This window comes from Passer domesticus, chromosome 9, assembly GCF_036417665.1.
Source record: "Passer domesticus isolate bPasDom1 chromosome 9, bPasDom1.hap1, whole genome shotgun sequence".
Classification (NCBI taxonomy): Eukaryota; Metazoa; Chordata; class Aves; order Passeriformes; family Passeridae; genus Passer; species Passer domesticus.
In genome coordinates this window covers 35887453-35915282 of record NC_087482.1, presented here as the reverse complement: position 1 = coordinate 35915282, position 27830 = coordinate 35887453, and the positions used below count along the sequence as shown (strand labels likewise).

Here is a 27830-nt window from a genome sequence, read left to right as displayed (position 1 = left end):
TGGGGAGGGAGGGGACCCAAAAAAATTTGTGCCAGGTTTTACAGAGAGGGCAGGAGACTGAAATCCTCTGCGACCATCCAAGTATAAGATATGTGCATATTGATTCCAGTGAGATTCCAGCAGCCACTCAGTGTCAGGCAGGGATGCAGCTGCCACCAGCCAGCCAAGGTGGAGAGGCTTCACCTGGGAAGGGCTGGAGACCAATACAATGGGCAAAGAGCAAACGATGCTGAGATCAGGGACATGCAGAATTTCACTTCACATGGAAGAATGAGAACCCAAGGAAAGTTTCCACTTCTCTTCTGTATCCCCCGAGGACACTTTCAGGGACTCCATGACCCTCATCCTCACAATGCCCCACAGAAAGGCCCCATTGCAGCACCCCCTTCCCACCACAGAGCAATATACAAATGTTCAAGGATAAACTGAGGAACAAAGACAACTCCTTTCCAAACTACTCGGTCTGTGTAAGATGATCAAACTTCAACATTGAGCCAAAGACACTCATCCAAAGCCAGGACATTCTTATAAATAAATCTTCACAAAAGTTAGAACAGGTGTCTTGTCCACCAGTTTCCAGCAGATTTTGCTGTTAGCCCATCAAGAAAAGAGAAATCTAGGTTTGATGTCCAAGTTTGTACACTGCTATTTGTGCCATAATGTGCATCCTCAGGAGAACTAGCTGGAGACTGAATAGGAGCTCTTCTTAATTATTTCTAGTAAGAAACAAGGATCTTGAAAATACCATTTGTTTGCATATAATTTAGGCTCATTAGTACCTTCATGACCAGCTAGAGCTATCTTTGATTATCTATACAACTATTTCTTGCCCCCCAGCCCCAACCTGTTGTTCACCACTTTCCATCTCCCCTCTCTGCAGTGCAATAATATCGTGGAGGGTTTATTTATATAATCATAATTGGTTGCTGTGGAGACAATCATTATGTCACAAGTGTAGGCCAGGGAGCTCTGGCTGCAGGATGAACTGCAAAGGGGCCATGGAGGTGAGCCCTGTGGTTTTAGTGCACACTCCCTTCCTCCCACTCACACCACGGACCATCTGCATCCACACACAAGCCCAGCTCCACTTGCAGATGTTGGTCCCACATGTGGCCATGTGCAAACACAAGCTGACTCACTCTGGCAAAATCTCAAAGCAGTTTTTATCCACGTAACAGGCAGTGATAACTGAGGGGACAGGAGACACAGTGGTGAACTATAGGAGAAGGGTGGAGTAAGGGCAAGACAGGAGCCAACAGTGATGCTCCTAAGCCCCTTCCACTCCCACCACACCCATTCTTGAGCCACTCTCCACACACATGCCTGGTAAAAATGACTCTGAAGGTGTTGCAAAGCCAAGTGTGACCCATGGGGACTAAAGAACATTTTACACAACCCCATTACTGTTCCTCACTCTTCAAAGCTTTTGTGGGTTACCCCACTGCCTCAGCCTCACAGCCCAGTTCAATCAAGATAGAATTTTCTGGACAAAACCTTTTTTCCCTACAGCCTGCTTCCAAGGTCGTGACACCTAGTCCAGTGTAACAGCAGACTGTCATATAGGATGATGTGAACTTCTCATATTCTCCATCTCCAGGATGTGTTTGTCAGCAGGTCATGCTCTCCTTGGGTCATGTGTATAATCAGGAGCAAGAGATGGAGACAAGTGTTTTCTCCATGTGCTGCATCCATCCAAGATCAGCAAAACCACTCACAGATTGTCCTTCTCGTCAGATCCCATTGAAGGTGAATGTAGAAAAGCTGATTGGCAGTGTTGGGCTCTGGATAAATGGAGCTGCTCACCTTGGGATCGTGAGTTCAGAGGAAGGTCAGTTCACTGTTGACCACCATTCATTAGCCTCTGGCAGCAACTCAGCCTTAGTGAAATAAGGAGCCAGCCTTGGCTGGGGTCCCAGTGGAAAGAAAGTCCCTGTCACTGCAGTTGCTGTGCTCGCTGGACTCTTGGCTGGCCCCACAGGGAAATAACAAAGCAGTTCGGGGAGCCCATCCTCGTGGCTTAGCACCTGTCTGGGAGATCAGCCTGGGAACACAACAGAGTTTCTGTGGTGTCTCAGTGGTCGTGGGTGCAGAACGTATATATCAGCAGATAACACAACTGCTGAGCTCCAGCTCTGGTTCATAGCTGAAGACCAGGTGCTGTCGCCAAAGAATTACAGCAAGGAAAAGCTCAGACTCAGATGGGAGGAGATATGAGAAAGGTTGAAATCTCCTGTGGAAGAAGCCAAGAGAAAGGCAAATAAAATGACTGCAGAGCAGCTCATGTGAGGACAGGAGGCAGAAGGTGAGGTTAGAGCCTCACCCTGCTCTCACTCATCACCATTTTACAGTGTTGGGGGGAAGGAGAAAAGCCTTTCCCCACCCTCCTATCCCCCTTTGCCCTATGCTCAAAGCAGATGTGGGTTCTACAGCCCTACATCCCACTCCTGTGGGCTTCTGCATTGCAGGGCCACAGGATACCCTGTGAGGGAAACACCGGCCAAATGTGCCATCCAGGTGGCCTGCAAGCCTTAAATTGAGCATTCTGGTTCATGCTAAAATAAATGCAATAAACCAGGTCAGTATCACTTGTGTGAAATTCACTTATTGTTTTAAATCATCATTATCACCATCATAATTAAAATCAAGTAACAGCTTAAAGAAACTAATGAATATTTTTATACGTGAACTTATCACGGGAAGGGGAGAAAAAAATATAAAGTGAAAATGTGCCTGTATTGCTAATAAATATTATTGGAGGGACTCCCAGCTTTTCACATTACCACAGTGTGATATGACAGCCTATAATGGATTACTCAACTGCCCGAAGCCATTGTAGGAATAAATCCCTTTTAATATTCATGTGCGGTCTTTGAGAAAATAGATGTAAGCAGTTAATACTTTTCTATAGACAAAACAATGCAGTTTATCAAAACAAAATGTGTGCTTGAAAACAAAAATCGCAAAGCTCCTGGACCCATTCTATTTTTTTTTTGCCAATCACAAAAAATAACACCCAAAGAAAAACACAATTTGGGGAGCAGCAGTGAATAGAAAGCAAGGTGCGGAGAGAGAGGATATTAGCAGATGGGGAGGGACAGGGTCAGTAGAAAGGAGGAAAAGGCATAAGAAAAATGAGCGTTTTGTGAATCTGTGGTTGTAAATAGAGCACCAAAGGAGCTGTGTGAGGAAGGTGTTATTTGGCAGTGGGGCTGGTAGTTGCCCTATAAAGCTCTCAGTGGGACAGGAGATAGTTTATGGGCAGCAGAGGAAGGTCTGGTTCTTCCCAGAAAGGAGGCACAGGGCTCTGTGGGGTGTAAGGATGCTGTTAGGTGGTGCTTAGGTTTAGCCATATTTTTAGGACAGTAAAGAATGTAGTAAAAGAGGTGAACAGCAAAGCCTATGTAGTGCCAGCTGAGGGCTGCTCTCTCCCAGCCCCTCTGCTCTATCTTTCTGTTTTTCCTTTTGTAGCTGATCTATAAACCCTACCTGGTTTTTAATCTCTGGTTTGTTTGGTTGGGTTTTTTTCTCCCTTTACACTGCAGATCAAGAGCAGCAGCAGCAGCATAGAGGAGGATTTGTAACTTTTTGTGTGGTCAGGAGTGAGGGAATTGGAGGTTAACCCTTCCTGCCCCAGCTGTTTGTGGGCAATCAGTGGTTGGAGGGAAAACCAGACAGCAAAACTGCTTCAGGGACTGGAGGGACCAGCTGAAGCCTCTCAGAGGTGAGGGGGCAAAAATGAGAGATTCTATCTTACAGCACTGGATGCTGCTGTGATGTGAACCCAAGATTTATTTGACTGGTATGGTCTGTGGCTAAAAATGGCTGTAGATGTGTCTGAAACTGTGAGGGAGAGAGAGGCAGAAGCCCTTCAGTTCCTCTTTGCTGTGAGATCTAGGCTTCAAAGACAAGCTTAAACTGAAGCATCAGGAATAAATAAGGCTCCCCTGGGACTCATGTGGCTTTGATATCTGAGGCTTCCTGATGGGTAGAAGAATTGAGTCACAGATTCCTTCTGCTTGCCCATGTTCTGAGACAGCCTCTGATGACCCCCTTTGTCCCTGGCACAGCAAAGGCAGCTCAGGGTCTGGCTTGGGTTGGAGTAGATGCCATCCAGGCTGAAGGAGACACCATGTCCTTGAACCAAATTCAGCTGAAAATGTAGCCCAAGAGACTGAGAGTGCTCTGAATGCTGGAGGCCTTGGTGAAATTGTGATTCTGCAAAGATCCACACGGTGCTTAACTGGACTTTCTTCCAAGTGCCACTGGCTCCCAGGGACCTGCTTGAAGGAATTCAGGATAACACATGCTGAGCTGACTGCAGCACCCTGAGATCCTCCCATGCTTCAAAATGCTTGGGGGAAGGACACTATCCTTTAAGATACCCAGTTTTATAGTAGTAATTCTGACCATTGGGAAAGGAAAAAAATCCATAAATTACTGCATTAGTGTGTCAGACCAATCCACTCAGCTTTCTCAGATTTTATTCACATGTAATTTCCATGTGCAGTTCCCTGTCTGGACAAAGCTTCAGCTGTGTAACCATTTCTGTAGCCAGCAGTGTTGGAAAGATTCTATAATTAGAAATATTCCAGAAATGCTTCTAGAGGCAACATTTTTCCTACATATATTTATTAATATATTGTAACAGTAATCTTGTCACTGTAAACACCATGAGAGTCCCCTTGAATGCCAGATAGTTTTATAGAGTGTATTGGGTGATATGAAAATGGGCCAGTTTTATAGGTCATATATTTCTTTGAAATGGAATAGGTCCAGGAGACAATTGGGGACCAGAATGGGGAGAATTCCTCCCACCCACTTCCTTCCAGCAGAGCAGAGGTGTTTCTTGTCACGAAAGGGAAAGAAAAAGTTTCACCTTCTAATTGTTGTATTGAGTAGCTCATTGACTGCACTTTCTGTTCAATACCTTTTTTACCACTCAGATTGTCTAATCAAAGGCTTTTTCCTTCCTTGGTTTAGCTTTGCAGCCTCTAGCATTGATCCAAAATCAGAAACGAAAGAGAGAAACAGGCTCTGGGAAAAGAGAACACAATTAACACCCAAGCAGCTTCATTTTTTGGGGTGCCTTTAAACATCTTGCACTTCTCAGTCTATTCTCCCATTCTTTTATTTTCCCTTTTGTGTTCCGGAGGTTTCTTTAAGGAAAGCCTTTATCAGCTGCTCAGGGAGAAGATTAAAGCACCAGTCACCGAGAAACAGGTTACTTTTTGTGTCCAAGTTCTTAATTCACTTTATTAAAATGTTCCAAATCTTCCTTCAAGAGGAGAGATCAGAAGGACATTTCCCTGTCACCCCTGGCATGCCTTCCTTCCGGATACTTGTGCTTCATTAGAGGCTAAAAAAAACCAAAGTCGAGGCAAGGAAAAGAAGAGAGAACAAGACTGCAGTGACTGGTTAATATGGGATGTGGAGCCTTCTACTTCATGGTCACTGGCACTGCTCTGGCCCCGGGCTGGAAGCAATTGAAAGCTTTTCCCATCTCAAAGACACTTGTGTGAACCGAGTCAGAGATCTCTGGCTATTTTTACCTTTGAGGTTCAAAGAAGAGAGCTTTGCAGTGAACAAAGCCAAGCATCCATCCAGCCTGCTGCCCTGCTGCTGAAAGAAGCAAGGAAAGGGCACAGAAAGGGTGAGGATATTGAGTCTGCTTTTCTGGGTATGCTACCTGCTCCGCCAGACCTCAGGTCAGGTATTGCCCACCTGAAATAATGGCTGCTCTCTGTGGTTAATAAACTTTGATGGGATTTTCTTCCATGGCATCCTCTGATCTTTTTCTCTGCATATCCACAATCTTTCTCTGCACTATCACAACCCTTCCAGAGTAAGGCTGAAGGACACCAACACAAGCTGCTGCCTAGGCACTTCTGATCTCTAGGAGTGCCTAAAAAGCCACTTTTTGTGATAGTTTGAATCCTTCCATATTAAGACCCTTGGGAATGGAAACAAAGCATGTGATTCTTCTGGGCAGCACTGGGAGATGTCTTGGGGGAAAAAAACCTAGATCAGGTCTAAATCCCACTTTGGATCTGACACCAATTCCTCACACAAAGATGCTTCACCCCAGCTCCCCTTTCCCTTCCCTTCCCCTCAGGATTCTCACACTGAATTTTCACAGTCTGTCTGCCCTGACCCAGGTTTATGGCCGAAACACAGTGCAGGCAAGCAGTGAGACACACCATTTCCCATAGTGGAAAACTAAAATAAGGATAAGACAGAAACTGCTCCAAGTAGCCATGATAGAGGTCTAATGAGGCATCTGCCATGACGGCTTTTCTATGTACTCTGTCTTGGTTTTAAAAGGCCACTTGCTTTGCATAAGTAGCTGCTGTTTTGTAAAGCAAGTGTATATGATGCAGACACTCCTCGTGCTTCCTCAGGGTACAATTACTTTCTTATCTGTCTTGTACTGCTGTTTCTCTGCAGCTGAAGTAAGTTTTCCAGTGTAAGACTGGAGGGTTAATCTTTTGAGTAGGGAAAGTTAAAAGGGTTGGAGAAAAGCATGGCAGCCTAAGAGAGCAAAGAGCAAGGAGGTGACATCTTGGCAGGCAGAGACGAGGAGTAAGGGGTTCCTGAAAGACAACCTTCACGTTTCCCATCAGTGCTGACTCATAAAATGTCAGGTTCATTAAAGGTGAAATACACACAAACTAGAACTCGAGCAGTTTCATACTCGGCAAATCATCTATGCAATTGGCTTTTCCCCTGCATCTTGACACTTCAAAGTCTTCTGAGTCAAGAGCATCAAAGTAATTTGATATTAAAATGTGTCATCAAGTTAATAAAAGCATAGTTGAAGGCTACATTTTATTTATTATTCAAATTACTCAGTAGCAGTTTGAGGCCTTGGCTGCAACATAGCTCTGCTCAGAACTCAAGAGGCAAGTCCCTTCTGCTCCTACCCCACATCACAGGGGGGTTTCGGAAGGCACAGAGTTCTAGGTGTGGGATGCTGTTGATTTCCTGTCTTCCTGACATGCCTTTGACATGTCTGACATGCCTTTGACATTCCCTACCTTTGGCATGCCTTTTCAGAGCCTCCTCTCACAGACCACTGTGAACACTGCAGGAGAGAGAGCCCAGAGCTCAGATCACTTGCAACAGTCTCCAGCCACTCAGTGTCACTGCTGTTCCTTAGTCACAAATCATCCCTTTTCTGCTTTTATAGCAGGCACACTGCCGTGTTCCCTGCCCACCAACACTCCTGTTCCAGGTGTGGCACAGTGCAGCACTCTGCCTGCGGCTACCCTGGTGTCTCCTGATGGCTTCCACAACATATTTGCTCTATTTTCAAAGCCTTTTTTAAGCCGCTTTGAATTCCCTTTGTGTTTAAAGATCTGCTTTGCTCTTCGAGCTCCGTGCACCCTCACCAGCCAGGTTTTAAAAGTAAGGCCGTCCCTGGAAGTTGTCATTGATACGTGATGCAGAACGAAATTCAGCTCGCTCGAATGCAGCTAGATTGGCTCAGCAGGGCTGACAATGGATGAACTGGGTCTTATCAGCGGCGGGAGCAGATAGAACACGGGAGCAGCGTGCAGGGAGCAGATAGCAGCTCTGCGAGAGCAGACAGACGGGCTGCTGATAGTGCAGGGGGGGCAAGGTATCACTCTTATTCCCTGGCCGTTGTTTCAAAGCTGGCACCTTTCTGACCACAGCCTCTGCATTAATGGGGAAAAGAAGCGCAAGTGATGGACAAGTCAATGGAGCGGTGCTGTGATGAAAGGTCTCAGCGGGGAGCGTTTGTCCAAATGAGCCACTGCCTCCCCACACGATTTATTCCCTGCTCCAAATGCATTTGTTGGATTTAACGACAGGTTGGTGGCATTTCTGCAATTAATCCTATCAAAGGGAGGTAATTTTACACAGGGCTGGTCCCATATTTCCTAGGCTGTGTTTTTGTTTATGAGGAGAGGGGCTGCCAGCTATCTCCCAGGTCTGGGCACTAGAGTTCATGGAAAGGAACTGTGGCTTATTAACCAAGTGTCTCCTCCTGACATCTGAAAGCAGCACAGCTAAAAAATACAACCTCAGATTGTCCTAACAAGCAATCTCCAAACTGTAAATATGCAACAGTGAGAGAAAGTATTTCTTTACCAGTGAAACACTTTAATGAGTGGATGGCTCAGCAAATCTTTTATGCAGCTGCTTTCCCTGCTGCAGATACTGAGATTTATGGTAAGAAGGGAGGGGAGTTAACAACCAACCAGGGAACTGCAGTTCCTGTGCACTGAGGTTCCACCTCATGTTCCAGTTTGACTGGTCTGATCACTTCTGCAACTCTCCTTGGATAAAGCATTAATGGTCCCATTTGCTGGGGTCTTTGGGACAGGAATGGAAGCAGCTCCCAGTGCCAGAAATCATGACTTGGCTAAGCAAAAACGAGCAATCCGTCCTTCCAATAAGGGTACTGATGACACATGCCCAAAGACTTCAGATATGGAGTGCTCTTTGAATAGTGATGAGCTCATTTGGAGAAGAGAGAATCAATGGAGATTATGTATTTTTGCAATTCTGAGCTTTTCCATATTCTCCTCCAATGGAGAGGTTCCTAAGTTCTTTATCCTTCTGTCCAATTGATGACAATTCTAATGAAAACTTAGAACAAAAACCAAAATCACAATAGCTGGTGGAATGGGATCAAAAAGAAACAATCTTCTTTCATGAAAGTGGTGGACTGGGAGGCAAAAGAATAAGCATTTTCAGAGGGTCCTTCATAAAGATCACAACCTCCAACAACAAATCCTGTTTGCAGAACAGGATCTTCAGACAAACAATTAAACAGCAATACAAACAAACAAACTACAAAAAAAAAAAAAAAAAAAAAAAAAAAAAAAAACACTTTACAAACCAGCACGTTCTAAACTGATTCACAAACCCTCAGAGCAAGTCCTTGAGCCACTCTTGCTGTCATGATGAAATTTTCACTTCCCTTGGACCCAAGCTCCCAGCTGGAGGAGAAAGCTCACACCCTGACTTGGCCTTTGGCAGCAATGCATTCATCTGGAAAATCTGCTGTATCAGAGACAGTGCAGAGCAATTTTTGTTATGACACCACATCTTATTTTGAGCAATTTAATAGTCATAAACCGAGCAACAGTTATCTTCTGATTTGAAAATAAAATGTCTCTAGAAACTGTGGCTGTTACCACACTTTGGTGTTGCAGACTGAGCCATTCAGTCTGTTAGTTGTTGGGAAAAGACTTATCTAAGATCATCTCCAAAAGCATTTTCTGATTGATACTTGTTTTCAAAAGCTCTGAAGACAGACCAGCCAGACACAGAGACTTGATGAAAGCTCCTGGAGGAATGTGAAGGTCTTGCTGCTGAGGACACACAGATGAACACATCAGCAGAATACATAAGATGCTTTGCACTTTTCTTATTTATCCAAAAAGCTATTTTTGTTTATTAAAACCTAGTTACTAGCTGCATCTTGCCAATAACCTGGAGTGCTTGCTTGGTTAATTTAAGCAAGCAGAGCTTTGACAAAGTAATTTTACCATCCTCGGGGATCTGCCAGCTTATGCCGGTCTTCACTATTTCAGATGAAATTGAGTTAATTTTCACTGAAATTGCTTCTTAGCATACAAACACATTCCCCATCATTGCGAGCTTATGCCTCTGCAGCTCTATTATTCTTTAATTTACACAACCCAGCAGCGAGGGATTAATGCCTGAGACATACAAAAGGCTACAGTGTGGAGAGGAGAAGGCAAGGAGAGAGAGGGAGAGAGTGGAGCTCTGCAGGGAATAGGTAATGGGGTTTCAGTTTTATAGTCAAAACATTTAAAGTCCAGCATTAATACGGAGTCAACTCTTGTTGTCCTTTGGCTCTGGAAACACGTCTTCCAAAGTCTCAAGGCAGAAAACCTCTCAGATGCTCAGTCAAGCCAGAGGTGATGGCAGGTCCCTGCAGGATTGCCAGGCTGAGAGGGCATTCACTGGGATTTTATAAACAGCTCCACATCAGGAACTGACTGAAGACAGAACTGCAGGGGAAGGCCAGGCTTTGCCTTTGCATCTTCCACAACACTCTTCCCTCAAAAAGGAGTTCTCCCTTCCACCCTCCCTACGCCCTGCTGTGAAAACGCTGCTGCCAAGGCTCTGGGGATGCCTTCAAATAGTCATAAATTAAAATCACGGGTTCTTGTAAGCATCCAGACAAAAAATATAACTAGTGCCAAAGCACCTGCAAATGGGTGGAAAAGGGGGATTCCACTATCTGGCTTTTCCAGAGAGAACTGGCAGAAGTGCCAAGTTAGCAGTCTCTGGTGAGATTTTAAAGTAGCTGCATTTTAAGCTAGTCCCCGCTGATGATTGATCAGAATAGCAATTATGCTCCTTTTTTTTATGTTATCAATTCAATTTTGCTTCCTTAATTAAATAGCTAACCATTTCCTCTTTTAATACATACACCTCTGAGGTATATGCAGGTTATTGGATAAAATATGGCAGTCCTGTATCATGTATTGATATGCACTAGCAATGTCATAATGGATGTTTAAATTCCTTCTCTTCTTTTGAAGGGCTGTGTTTCTTTTCCCTTCCAGTGCATACCAGGATCCCACTCCACTGCCCACACGTTGTACATCCATGACACACCAGTTTGCCTTTCAGGGCTCCTCAGGGAGCTTTTTACCCTCTGTCAATGTCACAGATGTTTGGCTCTGAGACCAGAGGAAGAAATATTGCTCTTTTTCCCCAGTTTGCAGCCAGCACTGAAGAGCACTGGACAACACTTCCTACCACCAGCATGACAACACTTGACTCTGCCTAGCACTAACACCTTAAGCTTCCTTCATCTGATAACATTCCTCCTGAAAATTTTCCTGGTCAACTTGAATAGGATAGCAGTGGGGAAGGAAGTCCTCAATGTAACTCACATTGAAGAAAATAAAAGGAAGTCTGGTTCCCTCCAGAAACAACCTCACCATTTTTCAGTGTTAACACCAGCTCTGCTGCACTGCTGGGAAATCCCAGCCTCTGGAGCAAGTCCTGGTTGAATCCAGGTGTAGATCATGGTAAGAAAGGCTTTGCACTAAAGACAGACTCATGAGAAACTCCTGTGAAGTTAGAGCAAGATCAAATTTGAGAACAAGATAAGTGCCCTTCCCATTTGCGAAAAGGGAAGAAAGGAAAAAGCATAAAAACATTAATGGACAAACTGTTCCATTGAAGTGAGTAGCAAATACTGAAAACTGGCATTTCCAGCCATGTGCAGTGGGGGTGCAGCAATTATCAGCTGGTAGAAATCCCCTCTGTTGGATCTGCATGACTTTTTCTTGAAAAACAGCCCAAAAAGTTTTATTACCCCAGTGGTCTAGGGCAGGGTAGCACCAGCAACACACCAACAGTAAGGATGACTGGGACCAGTGGCTCAGGCAGGTGTACTTTTTCCTCCCTCTGCCATCCAAGAGCAACTACTGCCATTTTCCCAGCAAAGTTATTTCACAAATCAACTCCTTTCAGCTCAGCTGAGTTTTAGCTTCATGCATTTTTATACACTCTCTGCAAGAATGAGAAGGATATTTACATTTTTTAATAAGCCTGACAGTTTGAAAGTAATTGGGGATTTATAATGGGTTTGTTTAGGTCTTTTTTCCACTTGAATTCCAACTGCTAGTCTTGGGCCTAACAAGCAATATTATCTCTATGGTGATGAGGGAACCTCAACAGGAGGCCCTGAAGCCAAAGAGGAAAGCACTGGCGTGTTTTGTTTTGTCATGGTTTTTTTTTTTTGCTTTGAACCTGCATTTTAAAGCAAAAACAGAAAAACAAAATTTGAAGCAAGATCAAAATTCCTCCAGCCATCCAGAGCTCATAACTCTGGCTTCTTCCATGGGTTCTCCAAGGAGCACACAAGCCAGTGTCTGATCTCCATTATGGTGGTTTGTTTTTTTTTTTTAATTCTTGGCAAAGATTTGCATTTATTTGCTCTATTATGGCTCTAAAATTATCTAAATCTGATTTTTCTTTTGGGGGAGTCAGGTGTTTGGTGGTAAGGATGTAATTAACCTACAAAGCTCAAGGTCTGGAATCAGATTCCTGCAGGTAAATCTCAAGGACTCAGTTCTGCATATTCCTAAAATGAAAAGACAGCTGTTCCCAGTGGAAGAGACAGAGGAGTGAAAGCCAAGGAGGGGTCTGATCCAGCTGTGATAATGGGGTTTGCTGTGGGGACTGCTATCAAAACCTCAGGCTCCTGTGGGTCTCTCTGGCCTCCTTGACATTACTGAGACTGCAGTGCTGATGTGTCCAAGACCCCTCTAGGCAAGGGCTGCTGACATTTCAGAGGTGATAAACTCTGAGACTAAATTTTAAATCGGGTCCTTGCTTCTTTGTGCCTCAGTTCCACACCTGCTTAAGAGAAGAAAGGACAGCCCCTGCAAGTCTCTGCAGTCTTCTGCAAAACTAAGGATATAAATGTAACAGAGAACAGTAGGGCTTAGTTTAATTAAGAATTACTTAGTTTAAGTAAGAATTGCCCAACAAAACCCACAAGAAACAGTCATAATGAGGAAAAAACCCAAGCAGGAGTAGTACTGTCACCCTACTCAGCGGACATCAGCACATGCCTTCATTTCAGTGAAAGTGAGCACCAAGCAATGGTGCCATGGGACATTCCTGACTTTGTTAAGGATCGAGCTTCTTGGTTCAAATCTCTATGCCTCAGACCTCCAGGGCATGCAGGACACACCAGATAATCCCTTCCTGCACTGTGCTGTTCTTCCCTCAGAGCAGCTAAAACTGTGCAAAGAATTACCTTCTGAGCAAAGCAGAGCAGAGATGTTGCCACTGCTCTTGCTTGCTCCTCACTGAGTGCTTTGGGCTGACACCCAGGCAAGGCACAGAGCCAAGGGGCAGCTTTCCCCAGTGGGTCTCTGGCATGGGACTGTGCACTCTTATTTCCTTCCCCTGTGGAGCAAGGAGAGACAAAAAGGTCAATGCCTATTCCTAGTGTTTCCTTACTCCCACAACCCCAGGAGGGGCTTCTCCAGCAGCAGAGAGAGCTGTGGTGCCTCTCCTTGCCCTGGCATCTGTGGCAATGCTGCCCACTCCCTGCTGTACCTCCACAGCACTTCCATCCTGCATCTGCAATGATGCTCAGGTCTCATCTCCATCTGGGAGGGCGGCAGGCAGCAAGGGGGCTGCAGGCAGGCTGGTGGGACACATGGAGGGAAGAGTGGGAGAAGAGTCAAAGTCAGGGAGAGGAGATAAAGAGAGGTGGGATGGGAATGGGAGAAAGGCAGCAGGGATGAGAGGGGAAAGTGGGAAATGAATTGAAATGAGTTAGAAAATTCCAGGCAGATGAGCTTGAGCATTCAGCAGCTGAGATGTGGGGCCTCATTAGTACAGACCGACTGAAGATAGAGACATTAAGGAAGGAAATGTGTGACTCACGGGGGAAAATGGGAAAAACAGCACACACCATAGCAGCTGCTCCGTTTACTTCAATTAAAGAACAGCTCAAAGGGTATGTTAAGGGGAAAGGAGGGGGAAGCAAACAAAGGCACAAACAGCAGAAAAATAAAAAGCCAACCAGATGAAGCAACTGTTACCCCCAAGCATCTAAATGAACTGAGTCAGGTATTTGAACAAGGAGCCAGCATTCCCCACCCTGTCCCTCCAAACTGGTCAAGCTGCCCAGGTACAAGGCAGTGAGCCCACACAAAAATACTGTCCCAGCTATGAGGTGGGGAAGGGGAAGGCAGTTTCCCTTAGCATAGCTCCATGACTCCTGGGGAATGGGCAGGCAGGGCCACAAGCATCTGAGTGAGGGAAGGAGGACAGCAGCAGTGGATGTTTTAATCACAGCTACAACTCACAGCAGAGCTCTGGTGCCTTAAGGGAAGCAAATTGCACTTGGCTCCAGAGTAGTGGGGAACAATGTGGCAGCCTCTCCATCATCTAGTGCCACCCCACAGCCATCCCAGCTCACCTCACATCCCACCTCTGGCAGCATCAGCCAGAGCCAGGTAGCCTCTCACAGTTACCTCACGAGTCACTGTACCTGGCTGGGATGAAAACACTTCTCTGACCTCCTTCTGTGGTGTATGGGGATGCTAAGAGCTCACCGAGACTGGTTGTGCTGCTTTTTCAGGGGAAAAAAACAGATTGACATTAATTCCAGCTGGAGACTGTAGTTATCCCAGCCACACTGGTGTGAACATCCTGGCACTGGGAAAAGAAAAGAATAAGCAAGGTGACACCCATCTCTTCCTTCCTCCAATAAATGTCAACCCTAATTTCTCAGACCTCGTGAGCAATGAGAAATGTTATACTAGAAAGGTCCTGGATTGCAGTGAATCCTGTTTTCAGCTTCCAGGTGATAAATACTGAAATTGAAGGAAAAAGTGGACCCAGGAGGAAAAGAAAGGAGAAGGAAGGGACAGAACAAATTTTCATGCCTCTAGATGTTTTTTTTTTCTTGTACTTTCCACCAGGACAAAATGTGTTAAGGATTTCTAGGGGAAGAAAGCTTTCTGTTTAGGGCCCCCTGACTGCCACAGATCTCTGCTTTCTTTACCAGTGCCCTCACGTAGGAGGTTTATCACTCTGCTCCAGCTGTGACACCAGCAGGCAAGGGTTAGTTGCTTTGCTTGGTTGACTGAAGCCTCAAATCTGGAGGCTACTGGGTCAATCCTAACTTATGGCCTTCCCAGATGATCAAGACAGACAACTCCACAATGTCAGAAAACATCTACTTTCATCTTTGGTTGGGGAAAATCTTTGCTCAGATTCTATCCTTCTCTCCTTATCTTTGTGGATGCTTCCCAATTCCCAGATACACCAAATCCATGACCCTTGGCTGACCCATTCCCTGTATGAGCATGGCAGTGGATTTCATGACAAAGTCCCATGGTCTCAGGATAATTACCTGCCCAAAGTCTCAGATGGAGAGCCTAGATACAAGCAAACTCCCAAACTCCTGACATTTATCACTCTAAAAAGCAGCCAGTGGAAAAGCAGCCCCCATCAGATAAGAAATGTCAGTCAAGATTTCAATGTAGCTTGTAAAGGACACATCACAGTATATCTGCAGGACAAAGTGTGGTGAATGTTAAATCTCCACAGCGTGGGAAGCAGCACAATGGATCACATCTCCATACGTGATAATGGGAAACTCATCATTCTCTCACACAAACTTTAATGCCAAAAAGTTGCCACGGAGAACCACCGAGGACACAAGGGCTTCTTCTTCAAAGCTTTGGAGATTGGCAGCATTAAAGGCATTCACTTTGAGCTGGCTCTGTGTTAAGCTTCCTCTCTGTCCCTTCATCTCTCCCCAATCAAGCTGTGCCTCAGTCAGCACCCAGTTGTTAAATTCTGGATGGATTAAAGAGCCTGAGAAAGTGCTTTTTTAGGAAAGTGATGTTTATCCATCACTCATCTACGTGAGTGTTAAATTTCAGATCTTCAGCTCCTCTAATGATTGTTACATGGTGGTGCATTCAGAGCCTTTGCTTTGCACAGTAGTGGGGATGTTTGATCTAAAGGCTTCTCTTTGCCCAAGATTAAATCTGAATTTGAATCATCCTTTGGGGTCTAATTGCATAGGATTTTGGTGACAGTGCAGCAGGGCCACAGAGTATATTGGCAGGAAGAAGAAGACAGGAATTCATCAAATGATGGAGCCCAGGAGATTTCAATAACATTTTGGGCGGAGAAGAAAATGAAATTCAAAGACAGAAAAAAACAGATTTTCTTGTGCAGTGTTAAAAATGGAAAAAGGGGAAAGATAATCTCTCTAATTAAATTCCTAGAATTCCTGCAGGCTTCCAACTATTGCCAACTTAGAAGAAGTATTGACCATTTTCAGACCCTCTCTGATGGAACTGTGGGTGGACAGGGTTCAGACTGACAGTAAGTTCTTCAAAACTGCAAAGTTTTGACACTGCATTAGGCATAATTACACCTGTCAAAGATAACATACTCCTGGAAATTTTCTGTTGCAGAGCTAATGGCAGAGGGACTCTTGCAAAACCTTCCACAATAATTTCTGGATGCCTCAGGCCTTCAGGAACTATCTTGACAGGATGATGACATCTTGCTGTGCAACCGGAGGCTCTGCTTCAACTACAGGTGGTGTGGGACCAACCAATTTGGAGCTTCTTTGCTTTTCTTCACCTGGACAAGTCCATCCTTTGCACTTCAGCATTGCCACCACTTACAGAGGCACAAGAAATATGAAGTCGTAAAATGGACACTTGCCAGTCAGCTCCTCTGGTCTGTTACCTCCACTAAAGGGTAAACACCTCAACACAGCAAGGAAACACATGATAATACTGAGCTTCATGGCAAGACAATCCCCTTCTTCTCCCCTTCTCAATCCTAAAAATGACTTTATAAAAAGAAAAGGGAGATGTTCTCCCCCACCCCCCAAAAATATGATCACTTACAGGGCCAAGCACAGCACTGATGGTAGCCAAGAAATACATGCAATAACTGTGATATCCCTCCCTTGTTCAATTTCTTGCAAAACCAGCAGTGCAAGGATTGATGTGAAGTTTCCCCCAGAACAGCAACTTTCCTCCCCACAAAGGAAAGCTCAACCAGATTGAAGCTAAGTAGAAGGGAAAGATCTGTGTTAGAGCAGGACTTGCTACAGCTTTTCCTCAGCTCCTAGCCTAGTCTATCCCAGTGCCTTCCCTGTCCAGGTGGATCTGAAAAACTGCTTTAGAGATCCTAGACAAAGACAGGCTATGCCATGTACACATGGGCATGAGCCAAGGAACACACAAAGGTGTGTCAGCTCTGCCTCAGAGCCTGCTAAGCAAGCTCATATGAGGCTTTTTCTTCCTTCCCAGTGGCACTTCTTCACTGCCACACCACCACACCCTTCCAGCTCCAAATTTGCGTGCCCTGGGGAGCAGGAAGGTCAGCACTCAGTGCCAAAGGATGAAATGTTGAAATCCTCTTGCAGTTGAGATTGAATTAAGGGAGAAGGGATGGAGCATGCCAAAGGCAGTGAGGCTTAGATAAAAGCTCATTGTCTTCACCGGGAGCTGGGTTTGAATAAGAAGTTCAGGATTTGGCAGACTGTGTAAAGCATTGCAGAATGACTGCTATGTGCATGCAGCTAGTTTTCATGCATAATATATATAGGAGCATACCATATGTTTAAAGCATCAGACAATCAGGCCAATCTCAGATGATATTATAAAGCTTTCCTTCAGTGTTGCATTTGTTCTAAACAGATGCATTTTTCCTTTTCTCCCTCCTCCCCGCTAAGCTTCCCAGCCTGCCAAAACTCATTTATAAGAAAACCAGGTGTCCATCTTTAAAAAACAAAATAAATCAGTATACAAAGGAATCTGTCCAGGAAGAAAGCAAGTGCCCATCTCTTCTATTTTTGTTTCAAACAGGAAATATGTTGATAAACAAACTAACAAATGGACAAACAAGAATAAAAACAAGGAAAAGGAAGACATGAAAACTCACAGGAATTAGGTTCTGAATTCTACAAAGGCAAACGCTAATCATGCCAGTCCCCAAATGTACAGAACAGATGAATTCAAGAACAGAAAGTGCGCCAGTGCTAGCAGATATGCTCTGGATGAAACATGTCCTGCATCAGTTATGAGAAGGGCTGGATGCTCTTGTCTGTAAAGTGTATGGTTTGATTTTATATTAATTTGTCATCAGCATCACCAGTCTCAGGGGCTCGTCTCTGCTCATTATAGGTGCTTTGCATACGTGGTTGGAAAAGAACCACCAGCTGATTTGCCTCGTTGCTGCTCTCTGCTGTTGCTGTGCTACCCTGATGTGAGGCTGGGCCTGGCTCATCGGGAGCTTTGCTGGGTCGGACTTATGAGGAGCTCTGCTGGGCCTGGCTCATCGGGAGTTCTGCTGGGCCCGGCTCATCAGGAACGAGGTTGGGTCTGGCTTATCAATAGCTCTGCTGGGCCTGGCTCATCAGGAGCTCTGTTGGGCCTGGCTCAGCCCCAACGAGTGCAGTGTCCCCACAGTAGAGCAGCTCTGAGCGCTGGGAGACAGCCCAGCATCCCCCAGCATGCTGGGTGCTGGCAGCACAGGGAAGGGATGTGAGAAAATCCAAGGCAAACCCACCTTGTGTGAATCATCGGTTCGAGTAAGAGCAGCTCTGTCCTCCTGCAGCACTTCAAGAAACATTGCCTCCATCAGTCCTTGGCAGAACAGGAAAACCAACTTTCAGGCAAAAGCCGCCAGGCTCAGCAGCAGAGCAGCTGGGAATCCCCTGCAGCTGGTTCCCTGTCCTTCACGTGGAGTTCCCTCCACTCATCCGAGCTCTTAAGACCATGTTTTATATCCTAATTAAACTGAAACAAAAGGAATTGGATAACAGTCTAAAAGATTTGCAAGCTACATCTATTTCACAAAATTACTCCTGTTCCCACTAGTGTAGCTCATCAGGCCCAGCACATGCTCTAATGTGTGGGACTAATAGATTTGTAACAGTGATAGCTAATATGAGTCTGTTCCGGTTACATACTTATCATGGGTCCTTGCAGGCTTTCCATCAAAGCTGCTGAATGAAAGCACTTTTTATTAAAGGAAGAGTCAAAAAAAAAAAACCCACTTTGCCCATAAATCTCTCAGCACATTAGCCCTCAAAACAATTCACTGAGGCAAGGTCGTATTTCCCTTGCATTAATTTAGATCCTTGGAAAGTTCAGTGAGATGAGAAGACAAGACAAAACACAAAAGGCTGAGTCTTCAGTTGCCATGAATCAGTGTGGCTTCCCATCAGCTGAGAATCCAACCATACATCTAAAGAGAGCCATAGGAAATATGTAACTATGTCTTTAAAGTCTTGAGGTCTGGTAGTGATAATCCATATGTTGTATTATTATTTCAAAAGGAAGGTAGATGCTAAAATGACAGATTATATTTGACAGGTGAGAGCAGCTTTAACAGCCCAATAGAGAAAGATTTTTTTTATTTCAGCAGGATGGGGTTTGCCCCATGTTGTTGGGAGTCACCAGGTTTAAGAGGAGGGGAAAATATTCTGTTGCTTTGTTTTGTGTCCAGGCAGTATTTCTGTGGGATAAGCGCTAATGGCAGACACAGGGCTGGAGCAGAAATGACAAATCAAGTCACAGAGGGCCAGGCTGAAGTGAAGTAAGTGATGATGCTCTGCCTCTCAGTAATGTTCCATCCACTGCTCTGAAGAGCAAGGAAAGCTGCCAGCTCTGAGTCCTGTACTCGGTGCTGTCCCTTTGATACCACAGCTCTCTCAGTCATGTTTACACCCTTCAGATATTTTTAGGCCTTTTTTTCCCACATGCAGAACTACACGTTGTCATCTCATAGCCTAGTTTAGTGGTTTGAGCCTTCCCACATAAATCATTTTTCCCAGACATCTCATCATTTAGTGATCAGAAGGCAGAGGGGTGGTCTGGTTGCTGTTCTTTTATCTTCCTCCCCTGTTAGCTGGTCACATCATGGTGGCCAGGCCCAAGAATGTGATTTGTTTCAAGGACAAATCAGAAACAAATAAGGAAGAGCTGTTTCTTTCCCATGGCCCAATTTGCCTCTGTGGAAGCATACTATTTCATTTGCAATAATATACTTCTTCAAATTGATCTCCAGTTTTTCATCCACTGGGACTTCAAGGACCCCCAAGCCTTACCTGGAACTTGTGGAAAATAACTTACCAAAACTGTTAATTGCTGATATAGTTGGAGGGGAAAGGGACCCCTTGAAAGCAGCTTATGGTTTAGGATTATTTCTAGTAGAAGGAACTTGATTTTTAAAAAGTATTTCAACAATAAATCCACTTTTCTCCTCAAGAGAAGATTTTAGTCTTCTTCACTTTGAGACCCTCCACATCTCTTCTTTGTGTGAGTTGTTTCAACTCTTTTGGGTAGCGTTCTTGCACATACACATATTTGGCTGGTTTACCAAAAAGCAAATATCACATTACAGTAACGGATTTGTGGGCATGATCTGGTCCAACTAGACAGATAGCTAAGTACTGTAAAGAGTTCTGTCAAATAATTATTCTCATCAAATTTCATTCTCCATCATGGTCATGTTATCCAGCTCAAATCCTTGGTTCTTCTGTAAAAATGTCTTAGAATATCCCACACAAGCATCATTAAAACAAGCTATGCCAGATCATGAAACAGAAATGCATTCAACCCATTATTCTGTGAAGAAAAGGCTTTTACAGGCCAAATCCAATTACATGCCATGCTTGTAAATTCATTCCAGAAAACCTTTGTGGCCAAAAAGGTCCATGTTAGCCATTATGGGGTGTTTCTTAGCAAAAAGTCTCCTATTGCTGCAACCACTCCTCCCCATCCCACCCTTGCAATGACCTCCAGCTAGTGCCAGATCCCAGCTGGTTGTTGGCACGAAGACCAGTATTCGGGTGGTTGGGAGCAGCATGACAATTACCAGGGGCTGGACAAGGTTCCTCCCTTTGCCCACCCCTGACTCGTAACCCCGGCGCTTCCCAGTCCAAGGAAGGGCTCCCAGGGCGGCAGCCTCACAACCAGGACCTGGCTATGGGTTAGCTCTTCATCAGACATTACACCCATCACTGTACAAGGCAGGTCTTGCTGCTGTGGAATGTAATCCTGCCTCTTTCTGTGGGTTCTGGAGGGTGGTGGGTAACCATAGAAACAGAGTTGTAAAACAGCAATGAGGTGACGTGAAATAAAGTGCTACTGCCATGCAGCACCTGGGCAGAGCACTCCAGGAGGAGCCCTCCATGCACTGGCATGGGCTGCAGCAGGGATGTCAAGTTACCATGGGAAGGATGGCACCAACCGTCAATGCAACTTAAATTTCTTAAATTAAATCCCAGAAAGCCATTATCCTTGCACAATTTTTCGTTCCATTTCTGAAGGCAGCGGGTCATGCTGAGCTCTGCTCAATGTCCCCACACAGCTGCAAGGCTGTGTTCACCAAAACCTCCTATGAGCACATGTAGGATACTGAAAGTCTTGTCAGATTTTTCTGAAGGAAATTCAGTCTCTTCTTGACTTGTTTCAAAGCTTGTTCATGTGTGGAGAACACTCTTCTAATTATACAGAAGTACTTAAATATGAGACATCCTAGAAACAGTGGTGTTCAGTAACCTCCAGTAACCTGGAGGAGCAGGTTCCCAGATCACCATCATAAAAATATCAGCTTCTGTTCTGTCAAACAGAAGTTGAATGACTGTAGTGCTCAGATTTGCCATACCAAGGAGGTTTCCATTTTAACACTGGGCTTCCTGGCTTTCTCTCAAGGCATTCCCATGAATCTCAGTATTCTGTGGGGACTGTGGAAGGTACAACTATAAAAGTCATGATCTTAGGAGGAGAGAAAAAGCAGATGCTCTTCCTACACCTTCATTATTCATCTGCACTGGGAACAGTCTCCACTTGGACCTGAGATTTCAGCCCAGCATTAATGCTTTTCAAACCATATCTACACCTTCAGCTGTGGAAAACACTGATGCAAGTGCAGCACAGTCGTACACTGACACTGGTTTCTGTCTGTGAATTCTTCTACACACAGGACATGATAATAAATCATACACAGAGCTTGTTGATCGATTCTGCCCGAGCAGTATGTTGGTCTCCAGGGCCAACAAACCAGCACTTAAATTAAGTTTCCTTGCTCAGTGTGCCATGCTGCAACAAAAAAAAAAAAAAAAAAAAAAGTTGTTGTGCATCCCAGGCAGGTCATTTAGCCTCTTGTGCAAGGAGAATGGCAAAAAGATACACATGTAGGCATTAGAAAATGCTCCCACTTGATGTTCCTAAAGTGAGCTCTCCAACAGCTTATTTCCCCTGTAGTCTTGCTAACAATTAATGGAAAAATAGAGTCTTCTGGGAAAATTGTCACTGGGTAATTAATAAAAAATGAAACTGAGAGAGCAAAAACTACAGGGATGTTGCAGAAAAGCTACAAATTGAAAGAAGCTGACTTAGAGTTGTGATGCCTTCCCAGTCTCAAAGGGAACTTAACACGTGCTCCATGTTCCTCAATGGCTCACTCTAACTCTCCACCTCTTCCATTCACACTTCTGAAACAGAAGACATGATGGAAATGTTCAGGCCCTGCCACACTTCTCAATGGTCCAGCATGAACAGACTTGCTCAAACAGATGGGGAATGGCTGTCAAGGACAAATCTCCAGAGTCATTCAGTGATCTATTACCCGGTGATCACTTGCAAATAAAGATCACTGTTTGTTTTCTACCTGTGGTTTCAATCTGTTTATCCTTTTGATGTGGAGGGTTCATTAAAACCCAGGAAAGGGGTCCTTTCTCTATCAAAGCAGTGATGCAATATCCTTTTGCTTTAGACTCTCTGTAATGGTGTCCCAAAGAGCAAACACTCAAGCACATTTGTCTCACAGTTCCCAAAGCAGATTAGAGTTTTAAAAAGCCCTAAGATTTCAAGGTCAAAATTGATGCTCTGTTGGGATAAGGGGTTGGGAAAGCATTGCTGGAAATGTCCACCTCTCAGCTCTGTCTCCACCTGCAGTTTACCAACATGAGTGCCTAAGATGTCACAGATGCTGGGGAATCCTGAGGGGAAAGAGAATGAAGATGGATGGTCTTATGATTAAGCCAGAGGACAGGGATTCAAGGGACCTGGTGTCACTTATAGACCTCCTGGGCTGACTTTGGGAAAGTCAATTAACCTCTCTGTGCTTCTGTTTGCCATCTGTAACATGGAGATAAGAGACTTCCCTACAGCACAGGAGTGTTCGAAGGAGACTTGTGTGGTTGACAGATGCTCTCATCCGATGCCAACAGGAGTCATGAGATTTCATTGACAGGAGAGTGATGGAGTAGAGAAGACCCACTGCCATTTGGGGTTATGTGGCTTTGTGAAAACTCAATAGGTATCTGTTCTGCTTCCCTTGCCACCTGCTTCACACCTGTCTGTCTTACAAGGCACAAACACTCTCCTGACCAAGCACTGGCTCCAGTACCAGCTGTGGGAACCCACGTGTCTCACAGGATGATCCCACGAGAGGAAATGTACAAGTGAGGATTTTTTGGCATTAAAAAAAGTTATGTGGGTCTCAGAAATAGCTATGGAAAGAGCCTGTCTTACCCCCATGAGTGTGGAAGTAACTGAGGTGAAATGTTCTGCTTCCCTGGTCTGCTGCCCTTGTGCCCATGGGGCACCCAGATAATTCCCAGTCCTGCCCATCACAGCAATGCAAGAGGTATCACAGCTGGCCCCACCTGTCCTCCTCTCCCACCAGGCTAGAGGAGCCCACTAACATCTCCAAGACTTTTACAGCTCTGTAAACAAGGGAACATAATTTGCGATGATGCTTTTTGATTTCTGGTTGTTTTTTTTTTTATTTTTTTTTTAAAGACACCAGAAAAAGAAAAGCATTCTTGTGCTTTCACAGGAAACACTCTATTTCCTCTTCCAATTTCACAAGACAAGTTAAAGCATCTAATCCTGACCCTGGCAAAGCCTGCCTGACCCTTTCCTGCAAGGCTCAGGGGAAGAATTTCTTTCCCTCTCCTGGGAGGAGAGGTGGGTGGTTTGGTTTGGTTTTTTTCTTCTATTAAAAACCCATAGTATTATTAAAAAGGAATTGTTCAATTCCTTTAATTGGTTCAGAAGATAAATTCTTCCCTCAGCCCAGGGGGTCATGGCCATCAGCAGCTATTTATTAGCAGCATTGATTGAGAAGAACAGCCTTTAAATGGAAATAAATTCAATTCTATGGCAAAGAGTATTTCATACAGGCTATTAATATTAGACAAGGAGATTAACAGTTTTATTTCATATTTGTTTGTTCCCCTCCTCAGCTCATCGCTATCTTCACTACTCCCAGTTACTTCCCATGTTTCTCACCAACCATCCCCTCCCCATCAAGGGAATTTCCTTACCTGCATGGGTGAGAGCAGGCACAAGGATGATAATGATGATAGAGACTTGAATGAGCTCAGGGAGGCTCCAAATCAGGTCCCTGGGAACCAGTGGAGGAGGAGAGGTGATGGGGAGCAAGATGAGGCTTCCACATGCATGCACAATAGAAATGAGAGGGGGAGAAGAGCTCTCCTATGCTCTCCGGGGAATTTTTTGTTATATTTTTGTCTTCTCCACTGCTCAAAAACTGTCTTTGCCACCCTCTTGTCAACTCCAGAGTACATTCATAGTGCACACCTTCATTCCAGTGTTTAATTGCTTGAGATTGTTACGTGTAGGCTGCTAATTTATTAAAACCATATCTCTCATGTTACTCTGGAGCCCACAAGAATCATTGCCTTCTATTAAAGGCAGTGGTGCATGCCTGCTTGTCTTTTTTCTCTGGCCACCTCTGTAATTGCAGCCCATTGCTAAGATGTGAAACTCTGCCCTACCAGCTCAGCATCCTCCACTGGGAGTGTTTGGATGAGGAACAAATGCAGGAGACAAATTAATTTGGGATATAACCAGAAATAACTATTCTGATGTTCACAGATATTGCACAGGGCACACAAAAAGCCTCTAAGCTGTTCAGGTCACATTTCACAGATGGGCCAAAAAGTGAAGCCAGAGATTCCTGACACAGATGTCAGTGGAAGCATCATGCAGACCAGACCTTGACAAAACATGATGATAGATCCCTACAGCATCCCATGGAGCCAGCACTGTCCTTGCCCAGATAAGCACAGAAAGATCTTCCCTGGTCATATGAGCCATCTTTCGAGTCACACACATCCCTCAAAGTCAGACACATGCTCCATACACTGGTGCCACAAGCACAGATGGGACTCCCATGCCAGGAGATAGAGAGAGAGGTATACACATAGCACACAACTCTCCATACAACAAGTGTCTGATACAGGCCAGAAGCTCCCTGCTTCTTCTCAGCCACCCCCTCTCCAACAGGTCTGTCCATCTCCAAAAGGCTGCCCAGCTGCCTTCATCATCTCCTGACTCTGCTCTGCCTTTGAAGAGCTTCCTGGCAGCCCCATGCACGCAGCTGATCCTACAGAACTGCTCCATCCATCTAACATGGAGAAGTAGCTTCTCTTAAAGCAGTGCCTGAGCCTGGTTTTCAAACTCCTAAAGAAAAGAAATCAACAGACAATTCAGTGATGGAAAATCACTCTGTACTTGAGATACTGCTGAGCAGCAGTGGGGAAGTTGTCCATCCCTCTCAGATTGTTTTCTGAGATTCTGTAATTGGAAGAGACAGATACCTTTCAATATGTAAGGACAACACCACTACACTCTTGTGTCATAGCACAGCTCACATTTTAGACACAGTGTTACCCTCAAATTTGGGTTCCTGTGATTCACTTCCTCATCTGGATTTGGCAGATGAGGATGTAGAGGTGCAAGTTCACACATAAGATCAAACCACCACCACATGTTGGGATGGACACTGGATCCAGACCAGCTGGGAGATGCCTTGTGGAGTTTACAGCCAGCTGTCAGAAGGACTCAGGAATCTAAACCCTCCTGTGGTCCAAAGGCCACCAATACTCCACAATGCACCCAGACAGCCCATGACACTTTTCAGAGTCAGTGAGCATCTGGACAGAGCTAACAGCACCTGCAGGCAGGTGCAGGCAGGGGAGGCAGAGGCACAGGAAGAGGCACAGGTACCAGCTCTCAATACTCAGCAGCCAGCAATTAGAACAGCAGCAATACAGGACTAAAACAATGTTTTGTTTATCCCCCAAACAGTTAGCTCATTTTAGCACTCTGCCTCCAAGTGCTAGGTAACAACAGGATGCAAGGCAGCTTTCAGTATCCAAAACAGTGTGGGTGCATCTGTGCTTGTAAAGTGGAGGGTTGCTGCTCTGGACTCCCAGTGCTGGAAATGCTGTGGTTGCAGGTGGTGGTGTCAGCTCTAGGTTAGATTGAATATAGGGATTTCTCAGGGATATGGATTGGAGGCAAGCTAGACAGCTGCTCTGGTGTCTGTGGACTGGCTTTGACCCACATCCTTTGAAGATCTGGCTCCCTGTTCCTGAAATAGCCTGCCTCATTCTAAGACTGTTTTGCTTTTACCTAAGTATTTGATTTATTTGATGTCCAAACATCCCAGGGTCTACCTGACACCTTCAAGGAGAACCACACAGCAAAAGACAGACTTACAAAGATACAAAAAAACCATTTCATTTAGATTAAACAAGGTTATTATTGTGGTTTAATATAGGAATTGATTATTATAAGTATGCATATTGAGCTTAACAGCTTAGATTTGTATCTGTTTCATCACTGTTAATCTTTGATAAATATGTTTTTAATAATCTCTGGGTATTTATTGAACATAAAACTGTCATATGAAATTGAGAATAAGATTGCTAAAGATACTTATTATACACTACTTCAACACAAATTCATTATTAAAAACCTTTCACTGAGGCTTACTTTTAACCACAACATAACTGATGCGGATACTGCATAGTTAATCTATAATAAATATATTTGCAAAAAACTATTGATATTTAACCTGCAGTAACTGTCTCAATAAATATGATACATGGAAATGGCTTTTGAACAAGCTGCTCTTTTTTTAGCTCTGTCAGACCCTTGGAGGATATGGGGTGAGAAGGGGGAAAGCTATGGCCTCATGTAAGGCAGTTCACTTATCAGTCCCCACAGCCTTCCCCTACCCTCGTCACTTCACTCATTGCTGTTGCAATCCCCAAATCTCCAGCCCTGGACTCTTACAGGGATTTGTCACTTGGTCTCAGTCCTGACTCATATTAACATCTGGCCCCAGCCATCCCTACAACTCTGGTGGGCTGTGCCATACAAGGGCTGTTAATTCAGCTCCTGCTGCCCCCAGATGATGCTCTGTCTGCCCAACGCTTTTGTAAAGTGGATAAGCACCCTCGAGGGATTGAAACACACAGAACCCATACCCCTTGGGCAGTAAAAACACAAGTTTTTTGAGAATATGGATCAACAGAGAAGCTCAAATGAGGAGATTTCAGTTTTGAACTCAGCAGAAGCCACCAAATGCCTTTGACACATGAACTAGACAGGAGTCTGACTCCAAGCCATCAGAGGCAAAGGACTTGACCCACAGTGCTGCTGAGACCCCCTGGGATATCTCAGAGATGTGTTTGTCATTCTTTGCGTCACTTAATGACTGAGGTTAGTTGCAACAAGTCAAGTATAGCAGATATGCACAAAATTTCCATCCCAGCACTAATCAAATGGGAAAGGAGCAGAGTAATTCCTCCCCTGCCCTCTCCTCTGGGTCTTGCCCCATTTGTTATATGGCCACTCATAAGGCCCTTTAAGGCTTCCTGGAGGCCACTGTCTGATTCTCACATATCAGAGAGAGCCAAAGATCTCAACGTGCAACTTTTAATTGAGCTGTATCATCTGCCACAAACATGAAATTAATGGTCCTACATCATAATCATAAATTCATACATAACCCCATGCACCAGCAAATAACTCTTTGCAGTGATACTACAATGGTAAGCTGATTTGCAAGAAGTGCACGCTTCCCAGGAATCCTAATTAACCAAATTAACACCATCACTTCAAATCATGTCCCAGCAGTAGGACATTTCCGATTGGCCTCGGGCTGGAGCAAAGCAGCCAAATAAAATCCTGACAGCATCTCTGCGAGTCCAGCAGCATAACCCTCTGCTGGGGGAAATATCTGCTGCCCATCCATGCACACAAAGAAGGGAGCAAAAGTCCCATGAGCATTTGGAGGCACTGACCCAAAACAGACCATGCATAGTGACCCTGTGCAGCAGAGGAACAGCTCTCAGCTCCTTGTGCATTTCCCAAGTCTAAGCAGCAGCATGAGGAACACTGTCCTGCCATGCTGGCTTCTTCCAGGGGGTTGTGACACTGCCAAATCCCCTCAGAGAGTGCCAAATGTTGCTTTGGGTG

The 27830-nt window shown here is 44.8% G+C and overlaps 2 long non-coding RNA genes across 2 annotated transcripts; one reads left to right on the top strand and one right to left on the bottom strand.

Annotated features, from left to right (window-relative positions):
- Nucleotides 1–949: 949 nt before the first annotated feature.
- On the top strand, nucleotides 950–2574 carry LOC135308027 (uncharacterized). The gene is made up of 3 exons (XR_010368587.1): nucleotides 950–1004; nucleotides 1510–1828; nucleotides 2466–2574. It is a non-coding gene; the product is annotated as an uncharacterized LOC135308027 (long non-coding RNA).
- LOC135308028 (uncharacterized) lies at nucleotides 1512–24084 on the bottom strand. The gene is made up of 5 exons (XR_010368589.1): nucleotides 23861–24084; nucleotides 18088–18317; nucleotides 13087–14107; nucleotides 12782–12933; nucleotides 1512–2230 (listed from the first exon to the last, which is right to left on the bottom strand). It is a non-coding gene; the product is annotated as an uncharacterized LOC135308028 (long non-coding RNA).
- Nucleotides 24085–27830: the final 3746 nt, after the last annotated feature.